This window comes from Podarcis vaucheri (assembly GCF_965113315.1).
Source record: "Podarcis vaucheri genome assembly, chromosome: 9".
Classification (NCBI taxonomy): domain Eukaryota; kingdom Metazoa; phylum Chordata; class Lepidosauria; order Squamata; family Lacertidae; genus Podarcis; species Podarcis vaucheri.
The window spans coordinates 57,986,559-58,014,389 of NC_138767.1; the positions used below are offsets into that span (position 1 = coordinate 57,986,559).

Here is a 27,831-nt window from a genome sequence, read left to right on the forward strand (position 1 = left end):
AAAAATAAATCCTTAGTTAGGATACTGACCTCTGCCCTGCAAGGAAAAAATAATTTTATTATCATGCAAAACTGACCTCTAGTGTTCCACAGACTTCTTTCAACTTTGGTATTAAAATGCATGACCTAGCCCCCTCTGCATAATACCTAATTAAAACTGCTGCATTATCGACGTGTTACAGATATGAAACAGGAACTCTTGGGTGGCCTACTTATGAGGGGAAAGTGTAGAGGAAAATTACTCTTTTATTTAAAGGGCCCGTACTGTATTTCTGCAAAACAACCGAACCTAATTCTATGTGTCCACCTCACACAAATAAACTGTAGAGATCTTGGAAATAAATGAGGGACTAGAGAAATATAACTGCAAAAGCCACTCATTTGGTGTGTTAGGATATCAGCATAAATCTTCAGGGTTACATGGGGAAACCAAAAGACACGTTCCCTCATGGAGACCTTTCCAAGAGTCACTTGGCAGCGATGCAAAAGGCGAATGAGCACTAGATGCAACTCTTACTAATGCATTACTATATCCCAACCACATACAAGCCAGAGGTTTCTACATGCACACATATCTCCCCAAGCTCTATCCAGACAAGCAAAATGAATTATCACATAATCCTGAGGTGGGCAGAGAGCAGGTGCAGTGGCAACTGTGTCTTGTGGAGATAGGCTGTGGCCAGGGAGGGGTGTGGTCCCTGGGGCCACGTAGGGAGGTCTAGGGGGCTACATTTGGCTCCTAGGGCTGTAGTTCCCACCCCTGAGATGAAGCACTGAGGGCAGTGCCATTTTTCTAGAAAAATAGGTGCCAGAACTCACCATGAAGGCCTCCCTCTTTCTCTTAGAAAGGCAATGGAGCCCACCTGAGAGGTGCCGGAACTGAGTTCTGGCAAGTTCCAGCTGAAAAAAAGCCCTGAACGGGGGACCTTTTAGTTTAGATATATGTATGTGTGTGTGTGTGTTAATGGGAGACATGGCAGAGGTTTATAAAACTACACACAGTGCAGAGAAATTGGACAGAGATGAGTTTTCTCTCATAACACTAGAACTCAGGGTCATCCTGTGATCCTTGCACATAATGAATTTATGGAATTCCTAACCACCAGATATGGCAGGGGGCATTTGCTTAGATACCTACAAAATGGAATTAGATTAATTCACAAATGATTAGATTACCATTGCTTATTAATTAGGATGGCTATATACTACCATCAGGTTCAGAGAAATAGTAACCTCTAAGGAGCAGCAGCTGAAAGAGCTGCTGCCTTCAGGCCCTCTTTTTGAGGTTCCCAGAAGTATCTGGTTGGCCACTGTGACCAGGGATGGATCTACACACAGGAAGAAAAAATGCTATAAACAAGTTATAAATTAAATTGTTATAACAAAAGGGGGGGAACTGGTTGTTGTTTTTTTACTAAGATCAACCTTTGAGCTGATCCAGCAGAGCTCTTCTGAAGTTCATGCTACTGTGATGATGATTTGTAAAGTACAAACTCCCTTTACACATTATTCATGGATCACAACCATTTCATCATCATATACATTATGTCTTAAAGAAATGACATTTCATGATAATGGGTGTGGCTGATCTATATTTAGTGCAAGTGAAAATGTTTACTCTGGGTTCCTGCCCTCCAGTAATCTGGTACTCAAAATGTGACAACAGATGGAATCCAGCCTTAAGGATTTGTCATGTCGAACAAGAATATTCATTCATTCATTTGTGTGTCACGTTTACACACACACACACACACACACACACACCAGACTCAAAGCAGCTTACAACAAAATACATTTCAAAACTAAGCAGTACAAAAAGAATGTCCTATTAACATAACAAAACAATACAATACAATAGCAAATACAATATTATCCAAAAACAACATTTCAGAACTATAAATACATGATTACATAAGCAACATCCAGCACCCAATAACAAAAATAGCAAGGGAGCTTTACAGTTTCACCTTGGTCCTATAAACACCTTTTGCATGATGTTCCTTGCAGTCCTTCACTTTCAACAGCTTCTCATAAGGTTTCCAAAGTTTTCTCCTCCCGTAATGTTGCTCACCTCCTGTGATGTTGATGTTAGTTGCATTAACCTGAAGTTCATCAGTCAGCTCATAAAATGAAACAAGGACATTCTGTTTGTCAGAAATGAATAGGCTACCAAACAAAGCCACAACCCATTGGAACCTTCCTTTGTGTACCACTAACACTAAGCAAACACCTCTGGTACAATATTATGAACTGTTCTTTTGTTCAACTGTGTAAAACCATAAGGGGTTATGAAAAATTCAGTTGCTTGGCTGGTAGCGCATTACAAAGCTCCACAGTCTCACTTTTCTCCATCACCATAGAGGCCTATGATTCATGACGGCAAAAAAAAAAAAAAAGACCCTCATGATATTCATTGTGTCTTGCTCTCTGTCAAAAAGCAATTTTCACACATTCCTTGTCCAATCCATTTGAGTTGCCCACAAATGAAAACAAGGCTCATTGAATACAGTTCTGTTCCACCAAGCACAAGCCTTCGTAACTACAAGGCTCTGATGGCACTGACCTTATTAAGGTGCCTTGTCCCCGTGCCATGAGAATGTTTATGGGAGCCCAAGACACATGATTACCAATGGCACAAAACACTAAATCAGAGAGGTCACGGTGGATAAATCCTTCATAGCTGGAAGCATGAACTGATGGGAAGAAGGAACATCCATTTAGAGAGTTGTTGATGTTGTTTTTTTAAAGAAACAATGTAGGTCTTTTAAAAAAGGAAGATTTCCAAGTTCTAAGGTACAAACGGGAGGCATCGACATGTCCCAAATGGACAAATTTTAGTCTTGCAGTGACTAAATTTCCAAACACTTCCAAAACAGCCCAAGGAATGTGACCAAGCACACAAGCCCTCATGCACCAGCCATTATTCCCCCCACAGGCCTTGTTTTTCATTGTTTGCTGCTAGCGTTTCCACTGCCTTGTCAGATTTAAAAGAGTCGTGCATCATGTGCAGAGGTTAAAATGGCAAAAATAGCAGGCTCTGGGACAGGGCAAATAAGTTTTGCTGCCTAAGGCAAAGGACAAGGTGGTTACCCCCGAGCATCCCACTGCTATTGACTCACCACTCAACCTGTTGAGGAAGATAGGAGAGCCAGGAAGTCTCAAGGGGAACAGCTGGGGCCTGCTGCACCTGCTCCAACTGCTGAAGCAATATATCTGCTAGATGAGGGAGTGAATAGGTGGTAGCAGTTGCTCATCTTCTTTTTCATTGAATTTGTCCACTGACTTGTCTCCTCTAACCCAGAAGGAAAAGGTAAGGTAAAGGTAAAGGACCCCTGGACGATTAAGTCCAGTCAAAGGAGACTATGTAGTGCAGCACTCATCTCGCTTCAGGCCAGGTCATGTGGCCAGCATGACTAAGCCGTTTCTGGCACAATGGGACACTGTGACACAAGCCAGAGCACAAGGAAACACCATTTATCTTCCCACTGCAGTGGTACCTATTTATCTACTTGCACTGGCATGCTTTCGAACTGCTAGGTTGGCAGGAGCTGGGACAGAGCAATGGGAGCTCACACCATCACGGGGATTCGAACTGCCAATCTTCTGATCAGCAAGTCCAAGAGGCTCAGTGGTTTAGACCACTGCGCCACCTGTGTCCCAATAGAGGGAAAAGGTAGGCAATGACATTTCTCCAACATTTCTCCAATTAAAATAGGGACACCTTATTCTGCAATAGTAGTAGCAGTAGTAGCAGTAGCAGTAGTAGCATTTTAGCCCTTCCATCTGGCTGGGTTGCCCCAGCCACTCTGGGTGGCTTCCAACATATATAAATGCACAATTAAACATTAAATATTTAAAAAAAAATTTAAAAAAACTTTCAGATGTCTTCTAAAGGTTGGATAGTTACTTATCTCCTTGGCGCAGGGATCGCATAACGCCATATTTTCCAATGAAAATAGGGACGTCCTGCCATACCCTCCAACATTTCTCCGATGAAAATAGGGTCATCCTAAGGAAAAGTGGGACATTCCAGGATCAAATCAGAAACTGGGGCTGTCCCTGGAAAATAGGGACACAAAATAGGGTCTACAATGATGAGCAGCAGTGGCCAGAGGTTTCTTGGCAGAGGGTCCCCGCTCCAGGGGCATCGGTCAAACCAAGTTGGGGCAACGGTGACAAAAATAAATCTCAGTTGATCAAAGGAGAAATGGAAGGCAGCAACAGGCAATGATCTTGCCCCAACTGCTTTAAAGGTGGCATCCCACATTACTATGTGCTTCATGATATCCTGTGCCCACCTTGACTTTCTTAGCAAGTTCTATGTTTGGCCCTAATGTTTGGACACAAAGGAGTTGCAGCAAAATGTGAATGGGTTTTATAGTGTATATTTGGAACAGGGGAGGATTCTCTATAATTCAACAACCACTTCCTTTGGAATGCAAAGGGACTATCTCTTTGATTTGCTTGGATTGGACATTTTCTAAAAATGTCTGCGGTTACAGGAGTCCTAGCTCCAAAAGGCAATACCGAAACAGGGATATATCAGCAACACATCATAACTCTCTTAGGTAAACATAAGATCTTCTAGATAAAAAGAGTTGGGCATCAAATAATGGAAGCTTTGCTAAAGTTACTTTGAAGTTGCTCTGAAGTCCATTGGAAGCAATTTTGAAATGAGAATGAATTCCAGCTTTGTAGCTAGAGCAATTAGCTGCTACCTAACAGAATTCTGAAGGCTGGATGATTATTTGCCATTTACCGGTAGTCCTTATTATCTAACAAAACAGCTATTACGTTGTGGGCATTGCACATAGACTCATTGCACTAGACGTGCCTCACCTTTGCCTGCCTGCACAGCCATTACTGAGCCTTTGCTTCCAAGCCTGTTTCCTCAGAGTGAGGTATTTTAGTTATTCACACAGAAATGTCTGCCCTGCCCTTCAAAGTGCCTTTGTACCACACCATGCTCTTGCAACAAGTTAAAATCACAATACCATATACCACACTGTAATAAAATAAAGCAATAAAATGTATTCAGCTACAACAAAGCCAGAGTCTACAAACAAATGTGACCTTTACAACAGGCACATGGCAGGCAAAAAGGCAACCAAAAGACAGCCCAAAGGGGTGTTCCACACTATTCCAGATATTAATATTGCACAGCCTGAAACAGCAAGATGAATAAAACCCGACTCCTCTTGGAATAAAAATTGTCCAGACCCATAATTATGATTCAAACTCTTTGCTCACAGAACTTGTTCCTAAAAACAGATACAAAAACAAATGATACATCCAAATAGTTGTACGACATCATGTGTTTGTTCAACACAGATTCACTGTCTTATTAATCTGAAATAACTCAAAAAAACCCCTAAAATCAGAGGTCTCTCTCTCTCTGTCTCTCCCAATATAGCCTCAATTAGCCTGGAGCTGTTTTCTCTTCAGGAGAGACCTCATTATCACATCCTTTGTTCTCTGTGACTTTCAGAGAAAGACGCAAAGACAACTTACTATCAAAGATAGTGATTTGCAACTGAATAGCCAGCCCTCTCACATGACTTAAAGTTAAACACCACATGAGAGAGCAGAGAACATCCTCGGCTAATTATCAACCCATCAGATACCCAAAGAGCTCTTCTTAGCTTCAATTGAATTTCCCATGTTAACTCTTTGGCAGTACACACTCAAACACATACAGACTTATTTTCCATTTCAATGTCAATTAAACAATGATACTTAACAAACACTGTTGGGGCAGCCACTGAGAAGGCCCTGTATCTTGTTGCATCCACACTAAGTTTGACATAGAGAAAAGCCCTTCCTTCTGACGTAAGGGGCAGGCACAATGATACGGGAGGAATTGGTCCCACAGGTACATTATGTCATGTTATGGTTTATTTATCCTGCACCCAAGCCATGTATGGCTTTAAAGGTAATCACTAACACTATAAGGCATGTTCAGAAGCAAACTGGCACCTACTGCAGATGTGGCAGAACAGGTGTAACATGGGCTCATGGGTGCACGCCCACTAACTAACATCCCTTTTGCTTCACTTTGTGTTTTTTTTATAAGATATTTATTGCAAGTTTTAAACAAAAGAAAAACAAACCAACAAACGTATAAAATGCCATCACCATACCCCATAACAAAGACAACTGGGGAAAAAATTAAAAAATAAACATAACATGAAAAGAAAAAGTACAACAAAATCGATTTATCCTTAAATCTTATTTTCATGATCTTTGGACTTCCTCACATCACCCTTTCCTGTGTTCTCAGTCATATAGTTATAAGCGGCAAATTATTACCTTATTTCAATTCTTATTTTATAGTTCTCAGATATTATGTACCAGATTTTCAATATTTTATCATGTACTGAACTGCTTAACTTAAACATAATATTACTTCAAATTTCATCCTTTTCTTAATCATCCCTTATTCATACATCATACAACTAAATTACTGATGCCGTGTTGTTTTCTATCATGCATTCTCTTAGCATTCATACAGCTTATAATGTTTTTGTAAATAGTTTTTAAATTTTTTCCAGTCCTCTTCCACCGTCTCTTCTCCCAGGTCTCGAATTCTGCCAGTCATTTCAGCAAGTTCCATGTAGTCTATCAGTTGCGTCTGCCATTCTTCCAGAGTGGGCAAATCTTGTGTCTTCCAGTGCTTTGCAATGAGTATTCTTGCTGCCGTTGTTGCATACATAAAGAAAGTTCTATCCTTCTTTAACACCCCTTGACCTACAATGCCCAAAAGGAAGGCCTCTGGTTTCTTAAGGAAGGTATACTTAAATACCTTTTTTAATTCATTATAGATCATTTCCCAGAAAGCCTTGACCCTTGGGCATGTCCACCAGAGGTGAAAGAATGTTCCTTCACTTCCTTTACATTTCCAACATTTATTGTCGGGCAGATGATATATTTTTGCAAGCTTGACTGGGGTCATGTACCACCTGTATATCATTTTCATAATATTTTCTTTCAAGGCATTACATGCTGTGAACCTCAGTCCGGTGGTCCCTTTTGCTTCACTTTGAACCAACTTCAGCTATGAAAGACTCTTGCCAATGTGGAGTCACTCACAGTAATCAAATCTAGTTGTAACTAAAGCATGTGGTATCCTGGTCAGTCTAACATCCTCAAGAAAAGGTGCAGCTGGTTTAAGCTAAGTCAAAGCACTCATGGCCAGTGTTTCCACTGGGTCAGCCAGATGTAAAGCTGAGACCAGTAGCCGTTCCAAACCCTGCACCAGATTCTTCAAGGTGAGTACAACTGGTTGTGAGGCACACAAATAGGTCTGAGACAAGGGTGGGGATTGGTTTGATGGTTGGTGATGTCACAAAAGCACAGGGGGAAGAGGATAACTACACCACCATCCTCTGCAGTTCTGAAAGGAAAATGGCATTTTTTGGACTTTCATACAGACAAAAGACTGCATAAGATAATGTAGACAACTAGGGAGAAACTAATAGAAATGTGGGGAACTATTATCATTAATAATGTTTTCTATAACGAGATAAGCAGAATTCATCTAAGGGCCAGAGAATCTGCATACATGTTTTTCAGTCCCTGACTGCAACATCAAGTGATTATTTGCATGTGTAAAACAGCTGCTACAAATCAAGTACCACTGAGTGAAGTTTCACAACCGCCTCATAGGACATCAATCACAATGCTTCCCAGAAGAGGCAGTTCACACATTTCATTTGTGGCTAATCATGTGATAAGTCACTGAGTGATGTACTATATTACTGAGAAATGCATATACATGTGTGAATCAGCCCCAGGTAGTTTCAGGCCTCATCTTTTTCCAGTGTAAATAGAGAGACTTTTTTTCCCAAGCAACAAGGACAGAAAACACACTTCAGACAGCTTCATAGGGCAGCCTACAACCCACAACCCAATATAATTGGCAAAATAAATTACTAGACCTCTCCTCTTCATCATTTTCCACAGCAATTTATAATGAGTTTCCTCATTATGTACAGAATAGGCAGCAATGAATATAACAAGAACACTAACCAAACAAGCCTGCTATATTGCCTGTTAAAATACTTGTTTAGCAATGTCAGGGGCGGGGGGAAGAAACTTTACATCTGAAATTGTATGCAGACTTACCTGGGAGTAATCAAGACCAGTGAACTCAATGGGCCTTGCTTCTGAATAAGGTCATGCTATAATGAGGCAACTATTGCATTAACTCCCTAACAATCTCCAAGCCACTTGAACTCATCAGAGTGATTAGATATATGTGCATTGCTATAGTACTATATAGGACCTTAGGGAGAAGAGTTGGTAATAAATGCATTGACAGTAATGATCATAAGAGTTGTCCTTTAAATAGGACTGAGCTGGAAAAGATGGTGATTTTTCCTGAACATTTTCACCACAACATTTGGCAATCTGAGCAGTGGGACAGCGAATGCTACAAAAAGCCGACACGTTGCAAGAATTTTCTGGGGGATATTTTAAGAGGGAAAATGGTGACCACCAGAGAGAGGTGCTTTGTAATGGTGACAACCTTCCTCATAAAGTGTGGCTTTATGAGAAATCTAAAACAACAGTTGATAGAGCTTTGAAGAGGGTCAGTAAGTTTTCTCTGCCCTCCAAACCCCTTTCCCTCTTATTTTTGTGTTGAATGTAGCCATGAAATGGGAAGCATTTTATCCAGCCTCAAGTGATGTTACACTTGTGACAGCCCATTCACACATGCAAGTTTTCACCTGATATTGCAGCTATCCAGTGATGAACATTGTGTGAGCCAGCCCATTGCTTTGCATGTTGGCAACAGAGCCAAAGGAATAATAAATCAAAGGGAAGTTGTACAGTAATGCCATTTTTTAAAAAAATACGCCCGATCGTTTTTATTTTATTTTTAAGGAGGATTTTTTTACATAAACCTAAAGGGAAGATCAAAAATTATTCCAGATGATGTGTGTTTATTTACAGTGACTGAAGAGGAATGAACAGATATTTGTTCAAGTAACTTTGGGAGCTGACCATTCAGACTGAAACACTGCTGCAAGCTTACAGGTCATATATCCTGACAGCTCCTGGGAGCAATTCCACCCCCCCATTCTGTGTTCAGGTGGCTTTTCTACCCAAGCTCATCTCCAGGGGCTGCTGTAGTTTATCATGATTCCACAGCAATACCTAAATGCAATTTCAGCACATCTCACTTCCACAGTGTTTGAGTAGTTAAAGTGACTTCTTTGGACCAGCAAGCATAAAAGGTTGCTATTTTGTCTTTGAATACACTCAGAAATTCTGCACAGGCACACTCCAGCAAATCTGTTCCTTTTTATGGAACGAGAAGCAGTAGCAGAATAAATGACATAGGACTTTAAGTTCACAACAATTTTTGGTAAATCAAGTTTGTGCTTTTTCACTTTCAGAAATCATATACTATACTTCAAATTGTTATAAAACAATCTCTTCTCTGTCCTTGTCTGGCTTCCAAAGACAAAAGTATGATTATCTTTGTCTGAAATATATCGGTGCATGAATTTAATTCAGCATTTACTAGAAATACGGTGACCTTGTGCGTTATACACTTTTATATATTGCTTAGACGTTTGTCTCGCTGTACATAACATTTCCCCCATCTGATATCGCTCATGTGGGATTTGGATTTTAGTGTTCGGTTCCCAACGATACTGCCTGGTATTGTTTTTGCTAAAATAAAAATTAACCCTTTAAGGTTATGCTAGAAAGAGCCCCAGCTGTTGGAAATGCCTGAGAAGTGACATCACTTTAAGGCAGCTTCCTATGTTCCACTCGTATATATATTTATATTACCCACTGGGATACAGTGAACTGGAAAGTTCTCCCATGCAAGCCTTGCTAAAATGAATAAATAGCCAACCTTCCAGGCAGGGGTGGAGGAAGGTGTGTGTGGTGGGGGTGGGCCACCCCGGGTGTCACCACTGAGGGGGTGTGACAAAATGCCAGGTGGCACTCACCGCGGGGCCTGCAGCGTGCCCAAGCCACGCATCTCTCCTGCGAGTGACATGGTGGCTTGGGTGCCCGCAGGCTCCGCGCTGCCCCAAACGGTCTGCCCACCAACTCCCCCTCAGCTGTAGGGTGGCTGAGTGGGAGGAGGCAGGCAGACTCCTCGGAGGCCCCACATAGCGTCCTGCCCCGGCTGGCCCCACCCCGTGGATGGTTGGCCCCGCCCCTGGGCGCAGGGCACGCGCGCTCCCCCAGGCACCCAATTGGCTTGCCCCACTGCTGCTTCCAGGTATCCCTGTCCACCAACATCTGTGGGACAACCCCTGGCTACCCCTGGCTTACCCAGCACTAAGTGAGAGCTGGGCCATAAAGAAGGCTGATCGCCAAAGAATTGATGCTTTTGAATTATGGTGTTGGAGGAGACTCTTGAGAGTCCCATGGACTGCAAGAAGATCAAGCCTATCCATTCTGAAGGAAATCAGCCCTGACTGCTCACTGGAAGGACAGATCCTGAAGCTGAGACTCCAATACTTTGGCCACCTCATGAGAAGAGAAGACTCCCTGGAAAAGACCCTGATGTTGGGAAAGATGGAGGGCACAAGGAGAAGGGGACGACAGAGGACAAGATGGTTGGACAGTGTTCTCGAAGCTACCAGCATGAGTTTGACCAAACTGCGGGAGGCAGTGGAAGACAGGGGTGCCTGGTGTGCTCTGGTCCATGGGGTCACAAAGAGTCGGACACGACTAAATGACTAAACAACAACATGAAGTTTCTTCGGCAAACCCTGCCAACTCCTTCGTTCCTCTAGCCATGTCTTTGGGCATCTTTCCGCTTCACCAACCCTTCCCTCAGGTTTGTGTTCCTTAGCCCATTGCCCACTCTTCTGACAACATTCTCCTGTCAACGTTTTTTTTAAGAAACATCAACATTGTCCATACATATACCTGTCTAAAAGGGTGGCAGTTTCTACAACATCCACATAGGAGCAACAGCTGATATAGATTGTACAGCCTAGATTTAGTGTTAGTTTTTCTTTTCTTTTTTCTGCTGCTGCTGTATCACACTGTTGACTCATGTTAAGCTTGTGGTCTTCTCAGACCCCTAGATCCTTTTCACATATACAGTGGTACCTCGGGTTACAGAGGCTTCAGGTTACAGACGCTTCAGGTTACAGACTCCGCTAACCCAGAAATAGTACCTCGGGTTAAGAACTTTGCTTCAGGATGAGAACAAAAATTGCACGGTGGCGGCAGTGGGAGGCCCCATTAGCTAAAGTGGTACCTCAGGTTCAGAACAGTTTCAGGTTAAGAACAGACCTCCGGAACTAGTTAAGTTCTTAACCAGAGGTACCACTGTACTGCTGGAAAGCCAGGTGCCCCCTATCTTATACTCCCATCACCCTTGTCCCTTAGCCATGCTGCCTGAGATTGGTGGGAACAACATCTCGAGGGCCACAGACTGCCCCCCCCTTGCCGTAGTGGCAGATCACTCCACACAGATGGCTGCCTTTCAAGTGGTAGTTGCAGCTTCAACAGAAGCCATCTGCGGCATGATCCCCAATGTGATACTTCCTCCTTCTCTTGGCAAAGCTCTTGTTGACTGAAGAGGACGGAGTCTGGCACAGAGGAAGGATATTGTTCGTCGGGGAGGCTCACCACTTGGCAGCAGCTTTGCAATCCGTCCACAATGCACCAACTCAAATGCCAAGAATGAAATCCCATGATGATAGGGCATAGCACTGCTTTAAAAAGTGCTTGACTGAGATGCCCACTCGGGCCTCTGCCTTGTCCTATCGGTGCTTTTTCGTAGCGAGAATATCCTAAGTATGTACGAGGTAGCAGAAGGCAAGAGATTTCCTCGTGGTGAACTCTATAATATAATTAGTATTGGAACAAGGAACGGAGCCACAGAGTATTTGTTAAACAGAGCAATCATCCAGTGTATGGATCAGAAAAATGCTTTGGGAGTTGTTACAGAAAATCATTTAAGCCAGCAGAACTCTGCACTGCAGCAGCCACGCAGGCAAACAAATTGCCATGCTAAGTACACACAAGCAGGAACATTAATATTTAGATATAAAAAATAATATTGTTTTTGTTTGTATCTGAAATATGGATTTCTGAGCAGTTCAGAATGTTGCAGGAAGAAGGGAAATTGGTGGGCTATTAAAAAGGAGATATGGGGAAATCAAAACTTTTATTACAGTGGTCATAGGCTGTGTACACTCATCAGTTTGAAGTGGATTCAAGGCATCGTGTGTGTGTGTGTGTGTGTGTTGCATTGTCCACATGATGATGTCCTCATCCAAGTGGTTGCTTGCACTGTCCCCATACAGGGGTACCTCAGTTTACAAACTTAATCCATTCCAGAAGTCTGTTCTTAAACCGAAACCATTCTTAAACCAAGGTGCGCTTTCCCTAATGAGGCCTCCCACCACTGCTGTCCTTCCACCATTCGGATTCTGTTCTTAGACCGAGGTAAAGTTCTCAAACCAAGACACTATTTCCAGGTTTGCGGAGTTTGTAAACCAAATCGTTCTTCAACATCTAAAGACATCTGAAGGCAGCCCTCTTTAGGGAAGCTTTTAATGTTTGATGCATTACTGTATTTTAATATTTTGTTGGAAGCTGCCCATAGTGGCTGGGGCAGCCTAGCCAGATGGGCGGGGTATAAACAAATTATTATTATTATTATTATTATTATTATTATTATTATTATTATTATTTTAAACCAGACTGTTCTTAAACCGAGGTACCACTCTATTTATTCCGATTTTCCTCATCTACAGATTATTTCTTATTTAACAAAATGCATATACTGCTAGATTGTAATAAATGCCTCCAACGGGTTTACAAAAAGCACACACCTTAAAGTGATCAATAAAAACATTTAAAAATAGGTACTGAAAAACATTCAAAAGACGGCTAAGGAGATTAAAACACATGTCAATATTCTACATGTCTAAACAAAAATGTTTTACACAGGCACCGTGTTCAGCCACATACAGGACTGCTTTACTAAAAATGGCATCATGTACTCAGCTGCCTCCTGCTCACCTGGCTGCTGTTCTTATTGTTTTTCCACTTTAAAATATCTCTACAGAATCGTTTCTGGGTGTGTGTGTTTTTGTAAGTAAAATGAGTTTCTTTAAAAATAAAATCTGTGACCGCACTGATCTCGGGTGCTCAGAAGTCAGCCTCCTTGGCTTCCGTGGCTTTGGTTAAAGCTCAAAGGAAGATGCAACGAGATAACAAAAACTTCCTGTGGAGTTTTTTCAGATCAGGAAATTCAGGCAGCTGGGGAGGCTGCAGAGTGCTGGAGACATGTTTAATTTGAAGGCGGAGGGAACACTCACCATCTGCAACCAGCTTGCAACAGTAAGGTAAGCTCAACCTCTCACTCACTGGAATGATAATGAAATTCTAAACTGCTCATAGGAAGAGGGAGACAAAATGGAAGGCTTCTTCATGGGAGAAGAAAAGAAATGAAAACCTGAAGGATGCCACCCGATGGAGACTCTGAAAAGTAGGGCAAGAAGTGGCTGCTCTGCTCTGCTTCCCATGAACAGCCCTGATCTTTAGCCATAACTAAGCATAAGTCTTAATTGTGGCACCTCAGCTGATCTATAGGGTTACGGCATGTGTATAGAGTCCAGAATTCAGGAAATGTGAGGTTTTTTATTTTAAAAAACCAACAACCATACTTCATGCAAACCTGAGAAATGTGCCGACCACGAATGAGAGAACGAAATAGATTTTTTTAAAAAGCCAGACAAAATGTACTGGTTTAGTCTTTTTCTTTCTTCTTCAAATTTACTAAGTTCTCATGCATAAGTTAAAAGAACTGTCGCAAAGAAGATTAATGTTACGCACATCAATGCCAGCATCAAAATAGCAACTTTGGTCCAGTGTTAATAAAGACAGTGAATAATATTAGTCAGAGACTATGTTTAAATGAAATTCACTAAATCATATTCATTAACTCCAAAAAAAGATAAAGCGAGCAAATGAAAATTCATACAAGTTCAAGTCTAAAGGCAAAAAATAATTCTTTACAAAGATGATTTGTCTGCTCTGCTATCATAATTTTCCCTCACGAAGAGGAGACATCTTATTCTAATTGCTTTTTCAGCCTGCTTGAAACAAAGAATTCTGTTGCATTTGAAAACTAAATTTTGCTTATGCCAGCTGGTTTCAAAAGCATATTAAATTTTCAACATCAAAGGCTTTACTTAACAGTTTTTAAAATCCTTAAAATAACGTTTGTTAACCATTTGCTTTGCAACAAGCAAAATAATTAATCTATCCAGCATATTGTTTGTGTTCAGAGAGGCTGGTTTAATAAAAACAGCTTATTTCTTAGAAATATCAAAGGTGCCTCTTATTTTCACCTGTTTTGTGTTTTTTGGAGGGAGGGATCCTATTACTACCAACAACAAAAAATTCAAGCAAATTTGGAGATTCTGAAGCAAAACACCCTATTCTCTGATTTTTGCTCATACTTGCTCACTGTTCATGACAAATAGTTCACCTGAAACATTTTTCTTGGTTACCCGTGAAAATCTTCTCAAAGTGGGTTGAAAAGAAACATGCAAAAGTTCAGTTTCTGTTCTAATAACATCTTGTTCTAATATCCCCCAGTACTGATCTGTATTTCTGGATATTGCAGGCAGGGAATAGAGACCGTTACCACGATAACAGAAATCTATATGGTTGCAAGAACCTGTGTCTAGTAGTGACAGTGGCAAATTTTAGAACTGAGGGAGTTCAGAACGATTCAATATATTGGGCTAGGAAACACAGGATGCTGCAGATCCATGTAGCGCAATCATAAAATATGGTGCTGAGCATGCTTAGAAGCATCAAGACCTTAAGGATTAGGCCTCAAAGGCCTATTATTGCCTTTGCCATCTCCCCTCTCTACAGTTAAATTTGCATGATAAAAGGCAGAAGAGTGTCAGGGAGGTCTGGGGATGCTGAGTTCATCTGGGTGTATCTTTCATGCTTTTCTTAGAAAATAAAAAAGAGAGAGAAAGAGAGCTGGATGGCATCTAAACCACTGAGCCTCTTGGGCTTGCCGATCAGAAGATCAGCAGTTCGAATCCCCGCAACGGAGTGAGCTCCCATTTCTCTGTCCCAGCTCCTGCCAACCTAGCAGTTCGAAAGCACGCCAGTGCAAGTAGATAAATAGGTACCACTGCGGTGGGAAGGTAAACGGCATTTCCGTGCGCTCTGGCACTCATCACAGTCCTCCGTGTGCCAGTAGTGGTTTAGTCATGCTAGCCACATGACCCAGAAAACTGTCTATGGACAAACGCCGGCTCCCTCGGCCTGAAAGCGAGATGAGCGCTACAACCCCTTTGACTGGACCTGACCAACCAGGGGTCCTTTACCTTTAAAAAAATAATTAAATACAAGAGAACCTCAGGATGTGGGTGGCAGCAAAAGAGAGCTCATCCATCACTCATTTCCAGTGGCATCCATCATGTGATTTACTGGTGCACCACACGGAGTATTGTATAGCTTTATCTGCTGCTACAGTAATCCCAAGAGTCCTTTCATCCATGATGTTTCTTCTACAGAGACTTTTCCCTGGGAAAGCAGGGCTGTAGCTCCATGGTAGAGCACCTGCTTGCATGCAGAAGGTCACAGGTTCAATTCCTGGTAACTCTGGGAGGTCCCCACGTCTGCAACCCTGGAGAGCCATTACCAGTCAGTGCAGACAATACTGTGCTAAATGGACCAATCGTTTGATGATGGATGTTCAAATATGTCAATTTCAGTTTCACTCAATTTCTCGTTTTTTTCCAGTCTTCAGCTCGGTCCTCCACCTTTTCACATCAGTTTGTGATATATATATTTTTAAGCCCTCGTGAAAATTCATTGGCACTTTGGAGTTAATTTCTCCTTATATATACACATTTTTTGCATGCAATGGTGCCTAATTTTGGCAAAGAGATTTCCTGTAATATAATAAAATTTGTACATTATTTTGAGTAATATGCACATTTATATGCACACTTTACTCTTCTATGTGCCTTTTCGTACACATTATTTGGCTGGAGATTGGCGTTGCAAAATTCAAATAACGATGGCTGTGTATCAGTTCCCATATTGTTTGGGAAAGTGCAAATTATGTAAGTTCATCTTTAAATTTAAACCAAATCAAATCCCTCCATCTCTGTGTCTGACTCAGTAGAAGACCTCTCCCGTGTTCCTAAACTTTACATTAATGCATAGCTTTTAGTCAACACTGCCAATATGTCTGATTTGCCACATATCTGGAAGCTTCAGCAAGCACCAACTGTGGCTTCCAAATGTGTGGATTCATTGCAGAGTAAATGCTGGCACAAATGTTTGTTTGTTTTTCCCCCATACGTCAATGCATGTCCCGTATAGGGGAAATGAAATAACCCACAGGACTGGGCTGTTACTGTTTGGCATCCATGGAAAATATTTCTTCCTTGCACAAAATGTCACACAGAATAAATCAGGAACGAACAAAACCAGTTTCAGTTGTCCTTACCGAGATGTTAGTATTCACATTGTCTTCCCGTAATTGGATTTTGCTTAACCAATCCTATTAACACACAGGTTAAAAACCTAACAAAGCAGAAGAGTTTAAAAGCAAGTCCTCAAAATCTCCTAATGACTGTTACTTAGGCATCATTTAATCCATACCATTTTGGGGAGGAGTTTGACTCATCAGCTCATGATGCTCTATCTCATAGCTCAATAAAATTAATGCATTGCATAAAAACTGCAGCAATAACTTCATGTGTGAACTGGCCTTGATCTCCAGTCATCTCTGAAGTTTTCCTTGAAAGGGATATTGGACTGGACAAAGCTGAGGTCCTGCCTATCATCAGCTTTCTATCCTTCCGGGTTTTCCCTGACATTTTGCAGATTAGGCAAAATTCACCCCATGCCAATTTTGTACCCTAAAACCAGGACATATCAGGAATTTTCCTGACATATGTCAAGCCCCACTGGCTCAGCTGAAAGGCCAACAACTTTCCTCTTCTTGAATTCTTTCCATTCCAAGTGTTTGCTACCAGAACTTCGTAACTAAATAAGTTTGTTTTATCCTTATTCCTTCCAATGCCTTTTCCTTTCGTGACATGTCTTTTAGGTTGTATACCTGAAACAGGGACTGTCTTATTGCTGATATTTTAAAGATACTTCGGGAGTCTTTGAGGGGATAAAGAGCAGTGTAAAAATGCTTTAAATAAATAAATGACTATTTTTCTCTACACTTGTCAGTGATGTGGAGACGGAAGATTTTGTAGGCTACCCACAATTTGTCTTCCGCACCAGTTTCCATAGTTGGTAATTTTATGACATCTGAAAGACTCTCACATTTCTGAGTACCTTCTTTGATAATCATTAATTAAATAGGGAACCATTTTTCTGCTTTTACGTGTTCTCCCTATTAGGAGTATTAAGCATAAGAACAACTATACCTGTCAAACTCTAATTAAGTCTGAAGTAATTTTGTAAATAGCAGAATTCTCTGAAATCCATTTCCATGAGTGCAACTGCCCTTTTTATGTTCTCTGGGGAAAAGTCATTATGTATTTGATGGAATAACATAGACTGCATGCCCATTTTTTCTTACTAATTTTATTTCCATCAAAAGAAATTTAGAAATTAAAGATGAATGTGTAGGCAGAGAGCTTTGAAACTTGCCAGATGTTTTTTGAACTACTGATTACAATGATCGGAAGAATTGTGTGTGCATGCATAGTGTGGGCCAGACGATACTGGATAACTTTTTAATGTTTGGAGTCCTGTTCCTTTAAAAGTTAGAAGGAATACTTCAGTGGTGCATACTGTCACGTTGCACTCATTTACAGATTTTTTTGAGGGGGAAGATGCCCTTTCCGAAATTGTCTCTTCCGCACATAGGTACAGAAACTCCAATATTTTAAAAATGACTCAACCCCAGTTTGCAATGTTTTCTCTTTGGATATTTGTCCTGTATTTCAACAAATCATGGAATTGTTGGGAGTTGGGAGGGATACTAAGGGATACCAATGCAAAAATCACAATAATAATAATAATAATAATAATAATAATAATAATAATAAATTTTATTTATATCGCGCCCTCCCCAGCCGAAGCCGGGCTCAGGGCGGCTAACAACAATCAAATAATCAAACAGTCAAATAGTCACACAATCTAAAAATATTTCATTATAAAAATTAATTAAATCAAATTGATGGCAACCAATTAAGCAAAATTCTGTGCTAATGAACACATGATGCCGTATGCTGGAATAAAAGACGAGGTTATGATGTATTTTGACGAATTATCATGCACTGCTGTCAGGCTAAATGGAAGGTTATGAGTACAGTGGTACCTCAGGTTACAGACACTTCAGGTTACAGACGCTTCAGGTTACAGACTCCGCTAACCCAGAAATAGTACCCCGGGTTAAGAACTTTGCTTCAGGATGAGAACAGAAATTGTGCTCCGGCGGTGCGGCGGCAGCAGGAGGCCCCCATTAGCTAAAGTGGTACCTCAGGTTAAGAACAGTTTCAGGTTAAGAACGGACCTCTGGAATGAATTAAGTTCTTAACCAGAGGTACCATTGTATAAGGAATGAAAAAACAACTCTCCTTAGATGTCCCTGGAACTCGTTTTTGTTGTTGCTGTTGTTGTTTATTCAATTTATATACTACCCTATAGGGGGTCTCAGGGCAGTTCACAAAATAAAATCAAGATATAAAACTACAAAATACATAATAAAAACAACAACACAATAGCCCCCCCCAAACCCCACACACACATTTTTAAAGGGCATAGGATGTAAATCAGATCAGGCAAAGGCCTGGTTAGAAGGGAACATTTTTGCCTGGCACCTAAATGTGTATAATGAAGGTGCCAGGCGAACTTCTCTGGGGAGAGCATTATACAGGCGGGGAGCCACTGCAGAGAAGGCCCATTCTCTTGTTGCCACCCTCTGGACCTCTCGAGGAGGAGACGCACGAAGGAGGGCCTCAGAAGATGATCTCAGGGTCTGGGTAGCTTCATATGGAAAGAGGCGGTCCTTGAGGTATTGCGGTCCTGAGTCATTTAAGGCTTTATAGGTCAACACCAGCATTTTGAATTGGGCCCGGAAACTAATTGGTAGCCAGTGCAGTCGGACCAGGATCTATGTAATATGCTCGAACCATCTTGCTCTGGTGAGCAACCTGGCTGCTGAATTCTGCACCCGCTGAAGTTTCCGAACCATCTTCAGAGGCAGCCCTATGTATAATGCATTGCAGTAATCTAACCTTGAGGTTAGATTCATAGCATAAGAAGATAACAACACATCTAAATGTTGAATCTTTATAATGAGTTTCCCACAGGCATCTGGCTGCTGTGATAACAGGTTGCTGGACTAGATGGGCCATTGGCCTGATCCAGGAGCATAGCTGTCAACTTTTCCCTTTTCTTGCGAGGAATCCTATTCGGAATAAGGGAATTTCCCTTAAAAGGGGGAAAACGTTGACAGCTATGTCCAGGAGGCTCTTCTTATGTCCCCTTTTCTTTTAATTTTGCTCAGGAAAGGCCGGTAGGATCGAGACATGCTGGAATAATAAATACCTCTTTTATCCACGTTATTGCTTTCTGCTTCTACTCCCATTTCGTTAGAACTCCCCCCCTACTTTCTTGAAAGCAGTAGTCAAAGCAAAGGAAATCATTTCCACAAAATGTTTATGTGATTGGGATGTGTTTTTCTTCATTATTTGCAGAGGGATCTACACAGATAACCGCACTGAAAATAGCTCAGGAACCTGATGCAGAATTAACAGCTACGTATCCTGATTCTTGGGAGTCTGATTACTCCCGATATGCTCTGTCTGCATATTTTTAAATAAATATATCGCAAGGACGCTGTAACTCTGTAGTTCTCTCTCATCCAAAGGAAACTAGACCATCAAGTTCTAACCCTGCTCTGGGAAGTGAGAAGTACTTGAGACTATCAATTTTCTAAAAAATAAAACCAACTGGCTTTTAAAATTCATAGATATCGATGGATTTTGCCATTTCCATTAAAATTGTCATTTCTCAAACATATCATTTCTGGGGAAACATGGTCTTCAGTTTAACATGCATTCCTTGGCCTATTTAACTGTTGTCAATATTGATGTTGCCCTTCAGAGCTGGAGAAATTTAAATCATAGAATCATGAAGATGAATCGGCCAAATTCTAGAATTGAGGCATGAAGGATTCAGTGTGCTGTAGACGTAGATGGTGGGGAACCTATGAGCCATTGAGCTAACTAGACCCACCAGGTTTCCCCATTTGGTCTACGATACCATTATGGTCAAGACACACCCACCTGCTCTACACCTGACATCATATTTAACATCAGGGTGGGGCAGGTAGAAACCCAGCTAAGCCAAAAGGACACCAGGGATTAGCTGATCTGCAAAACTCCTGCAAAGCACTTTGCAAAATAGCCCTTTGTAAAGGGCTTCTCAGGACCCAACAAAGCACTCTGCAAGACCATGTTGTGATGTCAGGTGATGGACAGGTGGTCATCTCCACCCGCCTGTCAATCCTAGTCCACGAGGGCTGGGGGGATATAATGAGAGAGATGATTTGCAGAATGAAAGAAAGGACACCCGCACAACCCTTCAGCTGCTTTTAAAGAGAGGTGAGTAGAATAACAACAAAGTCCCATATCCCACCCATGGAAGTTTTACCAAAGTCTCCTCTCCCCTTTGATAATTTCCAAATGCATCTTCCTTTCTCATTAATTGGTGGCTAAAAGTTGAGGAAATCTTTGGCACAGCAGCAGTCATCATGAATTTTTTAGAGCTTGATGGAAAAATTTCCCCCTCCTAAATCTGTGCGGGTCAGGTTCTTAGTCAAAGAACAGGAGCATCTTCTTCAGTCTTTGGCAATCACTCGTAGCCGAGTAAGATTGTCTTCCATAAACACGGTTTTAACAATGAGTCCGTAAGTGACTGTGGAGGCCAATTCTGGATCCACACGTCCTTCCACAGTGGGAACATTGGTTTCCGGGCGGGGGTTGATCACTGTGTGGATTTGCCAAGCGTGCCTTCCTCCTAGCACATTTCTCCCTTGCATCGTGAGTTCGAGTGTCTTCAAAGCCCATGACACCTTTGGTAAAGGCTGTTCTCCAACTGGAGCGCTCACAGGCCAGTGTTTCACAGTTGTCAGTGTTTAAACATCTTTTGTTGACCACCATTATTACGCTTTTCATTTTTAAGTTCGGAATAGTGTAGTTGCTTTGGAAGACAATCATCAGGCATCCGAACAACATGACCAGTCCAATGAGGTAGATGTTGAAGTATCATTGTTTCATTTCCACAGATTAATTTCACTCTTAGGGCAACTGCAGGGCTAGAAGACCTCTCTGGAGGAAGCAGAGGATACAATGCACCTCCGAAACATAATTTGATTTTTTTTCTACCAGTATTTTAGAAGCAAACTAGACATGAAATGAATGTTCACTTTTGGTTTGGGGCTTTGGAATCTCTGGGAGACTGGGATGCGTAGTGTCTTTCTCTCCTGTCACACTTTGGACAAACAGATTTCCTGAAGCTGCTATTTGCATTCCAAGAGAAGTTGCCATTGGTACCTTTGAAATGAACACGGCAGCTTCAGAGAGGAGATTTTTTTGAGAACTGTGGCAGAGCCATAAATATGTCACCTTTTCTCCGTCAAAGCCATATTCCTAAAGCTGCTCAGGCTGAAATACAATTGCTGTTTACATAACAAAAACACATACTGATTTTATTAACATCTCATCTGCTTTAGACCTCATAATACCATTGGGCCGGTGGAAAAAAGAACTAAACAAAGGCTCCAGTTTAAATATAAACTCAGATCTAACCTCATTGCATAGCTTTGGGGAAAGCATTTTTCTTTTAGCATTGGTGCTTCATGTGTCAATTGGGAATAAGAGCCTACCCTTGAGGGCGATTCTAATATAGATTTTTGTAAGAATTGCTACCAACTGTACACAATACATCTACCACAACAATGGCAGCAATTTATTTTTTATTTATTTCTCCTACCCAAAAAAGTAATAATAAGTAAATTGTGGTTATCTCCTGCTACTTAGCAACAATCTGGAGCACTACCGAACAAACGAACAAACAACTCTAATCATTTTATTGGATCATCAACACTCAGTAATTTTTAATTAGCGGAAAAAGGTACCATGTGTGCCTTTTAACAAAAATGCTTAATGTGATGCTAGCGGGGAGAATCTACTTATTGTAAATTTATTGTTATGTTTACAGAGGTCGGCGCAGAACAAATGTTAGTGACTGTTGGCTTATGACAGACAGTGGAAAAGGGAGAAGGATTAGATGAGGAGAAACTTTTTCATCATTAAATTTAGCAAAGACTGCTCACCCTTAAGAGCATACTACAGGGTTTTTACTTTTAATTAAGTTTTAACTGCTGTTTATGGAAATTCTCCTCTAAATCAGTATCAAACATGTCCTAAAGCCATTCATACATAACCACTAATTCATTCTGTGCTTGACAATCCGTCTGCCGGAGCTCTGTCAGCAAAATAGCTGATTATACTAGATTTGGTTGAGACTCATTTGCAATTTCTGATTAAACTGCTTTTATTGTACTGGATTGTAATGCTAATCAGAATTAAGCTAGGTGCTGAAACATGACCAACATTTATCGGAGAATGAGTTTGTTTCTTTTTCTTTCTCTCTCTTTTTTTAAAGAAGATCAGACCAAAAGTCTAAATGGAACTAACCTGTGGTCTGTTTATTAAGATTAGCACTAGAGCAAAACAAATTTGCAGTTCAAGGAATTTCCTAATTCTGAGATTTCATTTTGCGAGACTCTGGGGTGGCTTGGGGGGGAATGCAACCAGAGGCTTCAAAGGCATGAGTTGATGATTAAATTAAAATGCTGCAAGGCTCTAAGGTAAACATTTGTACATCCTGTACTATTTATGCTTAAACAATAAGGACTTTGTTCTGCATATTCCAGACTAAATCAGGATCAGGATCTAATATAACCAAAACCCTCAGTTCCAAGACAAGCTTCAATGAGATTAATACCAGCCGTTAATTACTCTAGGCTTCTAATTGCAATATGCCATAGAATGCCAGCCTGAGTATTCTGTGCTGTCCTTCAGTTTACGATATGAAAGGTAATGGAAGATTGGTAAGCTTTGCTACTCTGAATGTAAAATAACCTTGAGATGCAGTTCAATCCAAAAGCCAGTTATTCCATTGTTCGAAAAGCTACAACCTTATGCAACACTTCCTTTGGAGCAAGTGCCCCTGAACACAGATACTTTATTTTATTTTATTTTCTAAGAGATGCACTTCTGAAGGATAGAAGTGTATAGGATAGAAGTGTATAGGATAGAAGTGGTTCTGTACCTACTTAACTGAGCATAAGCTCCATTGAATTCAGTGGGATTCATTTCTGAACAGACTTTTAGAGAATGGCACAGAGTTATTCATCGATTTAGTACTAATCAAAATCCAACAATAAACTCAAAAGTACGTCTCGCTGAGTTCAGTGGCGTAAGAACGTCAGAAGAGCGAGCTGGATCAGGCCACTGGTTCCTGTTCTCTCAGTGGCCATATGACACTTAAGTCCTTAGGGTTGCAGCCTTGCTTCCCGGTACATATTTTTAGGGTCTGCTTAATTCAGTGCTTCTCAAGGAAGAGGGTGGTGCTGGGGTTATAGTATTGCACTAAGACTGTGGCGATCTGGATTAAAACACCCACTCAGCCATGAAACGCATGGGTTGTCCTTGGGCAAGTCACCCACTCTAAACCTAACCTTCCTCACAGGGTTCTGAGGATAAAAATGTAGCAGAGGACCAGGTATGCTGTCTTGTGCATATATTATGCACAAAGGGCCATTAATGCAACCTGGGCCCCTCCCCCACCACACCACAAGAGCTGTTCAACTCCTTCCCTGTTTCATCCTGTTCATTCCAGAAATGTCATCTGCTCCTGTTCCACTCTCCTCCCTCCCTGCCTCACTCATTGCATTTTGGATGCTATGGATTGTTTTCAGAAGTTCAGGCTCAGTCCATCATATATATTGATGGAGTATGTGGGGGATAATAACATTTTCAGCTTGGAACAGCAACGACCCTACTGGCAAAATGCACCACCATAACCCTGCTGCCCCTTTAAAACTGTATATATTTTACGGATATTGCTTAATAGGTTATGTTGCACAGAGACAAGTATGAGGGGTTATTGGTGAACTAATCACAGTGGAAGACCAAACTGAGGCAATCACTTAAGCAGTGGAATCTTCCATGTGTTATCCCCAAAGGATTTTTACGCATAAATTACAAAACATATGCATTATTTACTACTTTTTAGTGTACGATTCCTGGACTTTCTAGAAAACAAATGTCAAAAAGATGCTAAATGAGCAGCTCAAACAGAAGCAGGCAATCGATGCAAGAAGTGATCTGATACAGCAAAGCTTGAGTGCGTTGGAATCCACAAATCCATATCAAGATTGGTTTCCAATGGATTCCTCATGTATCCTTAAAAATTATGCAGTGTGTAGAGAAAGTGGACCAGGGGGTTGGGGAGAGAGTTTTTCTTCCTCTCTCATAATGTCAGAACTCAGGATCATGCAATCAGATGGGCTGGAAGCATGTTGTGGAAATAATTGGCAGTGAAAAGAAAAGAAAAGAAAAGAAAAGAAAAGAAAAGAAAAGAAAAGAGAGAGAGAGCACTTCTTCACACTACATATAATTCACATCTGGCTTCCATTGCCACAAGATGTAGTGATGGACACTGGCTCAGATGGATTTAAAGGAGCTTTAAACCAATTTGCAGAGGAAGAGTCTATACATGGTTTATACAGAAGAGTAAATTCAGAGGGAGTATGAATGCAAGTTGCTGAAGAGCAGCAATGGGAATCAGACGGTTACTGCCTTCAAGTTCTGCTTGTGGTCTCTTAGAAGCATCCAACTGGGGCCTATGAAAATTTGGATGCTGGCTTAATCTAGCAGGGCTCCCCCCCCCCCATTCTTAGCAGTGTACACGGACCTTTACAGAGGAGTGTAAGCGACAGACAGATCTCAGCCCTCAAAAGCTTACAGCCTAGATCTGGACACTGAGAGTTGAAGCACACAATAAAGCCAGGGGAGGCTACAGGAAATGAGTGCAGTGGTACCTCGGGTTAAGAACTTAATTCGTTCTGGAGGTCTGTTCTTAACCTGAAACTGTTCTTAACCTGAAGCACCACTTTAGCTAATGGGGCCTCCTGCTGCTGCTGCGCCGCCAGAGCATGATTTCTGTTCTCATCCTGAAGCAAAGGTCTTAACCCGAGGTACTATTTCTGGGTTAACGGAGTCTATAACCTGAAGCGTATGTAACCCAAGGTACCACTTTATTTGTAAATACACACACACACACACACACACACACACACACCAGGTAGATCAGGCAATACCTCACTCAGTCTGAGGAGCAATAGTACCAGCTGCCCTCTCTAGCTACTTGGCAAATGGGCCACATCTCTGACATCCATGTTGAGCTGTAGCATTCAAATGCACATTTGAAAATCTAACACGCATTGGTTGATTTCTTGTGGTTTGGTGTCCTGGATGAAATCAGCTAATCACCTATGTATGCTGGGCCTACTTGGGTCATAACGAAGCATGACTGTCCCACATGCATGTCCTGTGATGTCAGAGATGGGACTGGTGCTCTGGCTAGGTGAGGGTAGCAGGCACACTCATGGTCCCCGCCACCTATATGGGTCACATTGAAGAGGTTTCATCTGATCCAGAGATTAGTTGTCTCATCATTAAGTTAGTCTTCCACTCTAACTGAATTAAGTTAGAGTGGAACACTAACTTAAGTGAGACAACAGAGTTTGGAAAACAGAGCAGTGAGGGATAGGGAATGGTTCTGCCAATAAAACCCTGGTTTGAGTAGTATTCTGGGCTTGAGCTCCCATTAATTAAAAATAATGAAAACCATCTGTGAGCAATCTATGAACCCAAGTAGTGCATAAAGGCAATACCTCCTGAAGAAACTAGCTAAGGATCACATGTGTGAAAATGTATCCATTATTGTAATCCAAGCTATGAAACTGGATTCTGCAGTTGGGGGTGTTACTATTTCACTATTCTTTGTGAATAAAGCCAGAATAGAAGATTATAGGATGTGAGATTTTACATTAGATTGGCATCTTTTAGGGAAAACTTGAAATAAGCTGAGGCCTCTTTCTGATCAAATTTCTCACTGATATCTGGCGTTTCTGCTTGTCACTGTAATACATTTATCTTACGATGTGAGAGGGATGAAAAGAAATTTGTGATTCAGCAAAAAAAAAAAGTACACAGTAAAACGGTAAAATCTGTTCTCAATGCTCAGGCTAATTAGTCTGTTTAATTAGACTGTCTAATTGGAGACTGTCTTGCTGTGAACAAGAATGAAGGTGTCAGAGGCACTGGATTAAAATGCTTTGCTGATTAGACTTTTTTTTTCCTTTTAGAAAATTAGAAATGTTATACATGTTCACATCGCTCTGAAATGGAAAGAAAGAAAGAAAGAAAGAAAGAGAAAGAAGGAAAGACATTCTTGCTTGCTCACCCCTAGTTACATTTATTACAGTTTTGTGGGACTCCGTATTATTTCTTTTTCTACTGATGTCCAAAATAACAGCCTCAAATCGCTATGGGCAATTTTCATACTTTCATGTCTTTTTATAGACAGTGTAATCAGTGGGTGTTGGTCCATTATGGCAACTGGGGCACTGCCCCTTGCCTGAGTCTCCCATAAGCCAGTCCCCACCTCCATACCTTATGACCCTGCCTTTTGGAAATGAGGCACAGCAGAAACTGTGGTGTTTTTATGTACACATATATACAATCTGAGCTTGCAATGGAAGAGTTCCCAGAATTACCACCCCAAAAGGGTCTTCTTTCTCCCTTAGCTGCAGCCTTGATTTAAACAGACATGAAATGTTGACTCTCTTGCCAGTTTGTTGCTTTTTCCTTTGTTCCTTGCAAATGCTAAGCTGTGGCTTCATCTTTCTAACTATCTCAGAGTTGAAGGATTTGGCCCACCAATTTGCCATCTGACACAGAGCTTTCCTTTCCTTTTTCCTTTCCTTTCCTTTCCTTTTCATTTCCTTAATGGACCATCACCCAGGCGATCACCTCACCAGGAAGCTAGGACCCCTGACCATTAGGTCCATTTGTGGCTGACTCTGGGGTTGCGGTGCTCATCTCGCTTTATTGGCTGAGGGAGCTGGCGTACAGCTTCCGGGTCATGTGGCCAGCATGACTAAGCCACTTCTGGCGAACCAGAGCAGCGCACGGAAACGCTGTTTACCTTCCCGCCGGAGCGGTACCTATTTATCTACTTGCACTTCGATGTCCTTTCGAACTGCTAGGTTGGCAGGAGCAGGGAACGAGCAACGGGAGCTCACCCCATCGCGGGAATTCGAACCGCTGACCTTCTGATCGGCAAGTCCTAGGCTCTGTGGTTTAACCTGCAGCGCCATCAGGAAGCTAGTCTGGCTTATATTTTAGCACTTTCTGGATCCAGGGGTTAGAAGGCTTTTCCCATGCAGCCAACTAACTCTCCCCCCGCGCCCATTGTGCATGGTGGAGAAGCGGAGAAGGATGTGTGCAGTGCTCTTGCAGGCCCTCTCTGCCACCAGCAAAGCCACTGCCGTTGTCATGGTGGTGTGAGGTGAGGCACAGGCAGAGGAAGAAAAGGAGAAAGGAAGAGAGCAAGTAGCTGCCAGGTAGGGGCTGCGGCAGGGGAGGTGACCAGCTGACTCACATGGCAGTGAGGCACCAAAAGACCCACATCCCAATTTTCAGCTGAAGAATGTTGGAGGGTATGCTTTAAAGAGGTGCTTTTTGCCATA

The 27,831-nt window shown here is 41.6% G+C and overlaps 1 long non-coding RNA gene across 7 annotated transcripts in view; it reads right to left on the reverse strand.

The window, feature by feature from the left end:
- The window catches only part of LOC309540934, a 166,953-nt gene that overhangs the window by 31,125 nt on the left and 107,997 nt on the right, over positions 1–27,831 (reverse strand). For 6 of the 7 annotated variants that reach the window (XR_014223538.1, XR_014223539.1, XR_014223540.1 and 3 more), the window contains one exon: positions 1,209–1,327. The exons of the other annotated variant lie outside the window; for it this stretch is intronic. This is a non-coding gene — a long non-coding RNA (uncharacterized lncRNA). The remainder of the gene's footprint in view (positions 1–1,208; positions 1,328–27,831) is intronic. 7 annotated transcript variants of the gene reach the window in all.